Raw genomic sequence first — 2500 nt, 5'->3', positions numbered from 1 at the left:
GGGAAAGGGAAAGGGAAAAAGGAAAGGGAGGTGATGAAAGGAGGACTTATAGAGGTGGTGGAAAGGGAGGTGGAAGGGGGAGGGGAGGGGGGGTTAAAAAGGGGGAGATGTGAAATACAGGACGGAGGAGGAAGTGAAGGGGTAGGGTGATGGACATGGAAGAGGAGGAGGAGGAGGAGGAGGTAGAAGAGGGAGAGGAGGAGGGTAGAGAGGGGGTGGAGGGTGGAGTGAAGGAGAGGGAAGGGGGCGGAGGACGAGAAAGAGGTGGAGGGGGTTAGGTAAAGAGGACGAGGAGGATATAGAGGGAGAAAAAAAGGAGAGGAGACAAAAAAGGTAGAGAGGGAATTGGGACACAAAGAGGAAACAAAAGAAGAAGAAGAGGAAGAGACGAGCGAGGATAAGAAAAAGAACAAGAAGAAAAAAACTAAAGAAAATAAACACGAAAACAACGAATACGAGGAGAAACACGGACAACAATAAGAACGAAGAGGAAGAGAAGGGAAACGACGATAAAAGAAAAAAAAGGGGGACGAGGACAATTCACCCACGAAGAGGAAGAGAAAGGAGACGACGATAAAAAAAAAAAAAAAAAAAAAAGGGGGGGGGGGACGAGGAAAATCCACCCACGAAAGGTGACTTAGCCAGCCAGCACACACGAAGGGGCGAGAGAGATCGTGTCAATCAATCAATCAATCAACAACGTCATATATTAGCAGTGACTTCGGGGGGGGGGGGGGGGCTATGTCGCTCCTAACACGTGTAGTGTAGGGGTAAGCGGAGGGGTAGGTAGCATAGCCCGAGTTGTATTGTGTATGGTGATTAAGTGGTGTCGTGGTGATTGAGAGGAGAAATGTTGGTAATGTTGATGATAGTTATGATACTGATAATGTTGGCTATGATGAGGATGGTGATGATGATTGTGATTATGATAGGAATGATGATAACAATAATAATGATGGTAATAATGATAATATTATTATAACAATAATAATGATGATGGTATTTATGATAATGATAATAACACTACCGATAATGATAATTAAATGATAATAAATATAAAAGTGACAACACTCACAATGTTGATAATAATTATAACAATAATAGTGATAATGGTCAGAACGATAATTATAATATTGGTAATAAGAACCATGATTATAAGGATTCTGTTGAAAATAATATTATTACGAATTCATACTAGCAATGATGATGTTGATGATGATAATGATAATAATCATGATAGTAATGGTGATAACAACAGCAATTATACTAAGAGCAATAATAATATAAATGAAAATTATAATAATAACTGCCAATAATAATTATAATAATGATAATGACATTAATATTAACAACAAGGGTAATATAGATGATGAGGATAATGAAAATAATGATAAAAAAATTATGAAAATATCAAACTAGTAATGATGGTACTGATTAGGATGATAATGATAATAATAACAATCATGAAAATGATGATTTTAGTATCAACAATAATTATGATTGATAATAATAGCAATGATAACAATAGTAACGATAATGACAAAAATAATGTTGATAATAGTAATAATAATGACTAATAAAAAAGTACTTTTACATTCCTTTTCAAATTGTACACAGTTTTCAAACCATTAATAGAAATAATACCATAACTCAAACAATAACGTGCTATAAACTATGCTATAAGCTATAGTAACAGGTTTACTTATCAAAGCAAACTCAATAACGCACACACACACACACATACACACATATAAACACACATACATAAACAAGCACACACACATACATAAAAAAAACACATCAACACACACACAACACAACACACACATATATATAAACACACACAAACACACACATATATATATAAACACACACACAACATACAAAAACACACACATATATAAACACACACACACATACAAACACACACACATATATATATATATAAACACACACACAACACACAAACACACACACATATATAAAAAAAAACACACACAACACGCAAACACACACATATACATAAACACACTCACATAAACACACAAGCGACACGTAGACCATTAATTAGAATCATCATTATTCATTCATACTGTATTTCGAAGCTTCAAATCCCAAATATTATTCGCACAGTCTTTCCCAAGGCTTCTGTTCTCGCCTCAGTCCGAGCTGTGTCAATGCTTCACGAGAAAGGTTCGAACACTATTTGGACGCGTGACGTTACTGAACCTTTTCTTTATTCCTCTTTGTGTTCATTAAATGCTTAAGTTCTTCTCTTGTTTCTTTTTCTCCCGATTTAGGAAAATTACTTTGAGAAAAGCTGAAATATACATAATACGCAAATGTTGTACTAACACATTTTTTTTCCCACTCTCGCTTTACATTAAGCCTCAAAAATAAGAAAAAAAAAAATATATATATATATACAATCCTTACTATATCATATGATAAATATAAAAAAATACATACAATCCAAAGTTTACCCCTAATATATAATAAT

At 34.6% G+C, this 2500-nt stretch overlaps 1 protein-coding gene across 1 annotated transcript in view; it reads right to left on the bottom strand.

The window, feature by feature from the left end:
- Positions 1-2500, bottom strand: part of LOC122254441 (Regulator of G-protein signaling 7) — a gene marked incomplete in the record, with an annotated part of 59598 nt that overhangs the window by 48747 nt on the left and 8351 nt on the right.

This window comes from Penaeus japonicus, unplaced genomic scaffold (assembly GCF_977035675.1).
Source record: "Penaeus japonicus unplaced genomic scaffold, GWHDUDI00000001_assembly GWHDUDI00000011, whole genome shotgun sequence".
In the NCBI taxonomy this organism is placed as follows: domain Eukaryota; kingdom Metazoa; phylum Arthropoda; class Malacostraca; order Decapoda; family Penaeidae; genus Penaeus; species Penaeus japonicus.
This window is presented reverse-complemented; position numbering and strand designations above follow the sequence as displayed.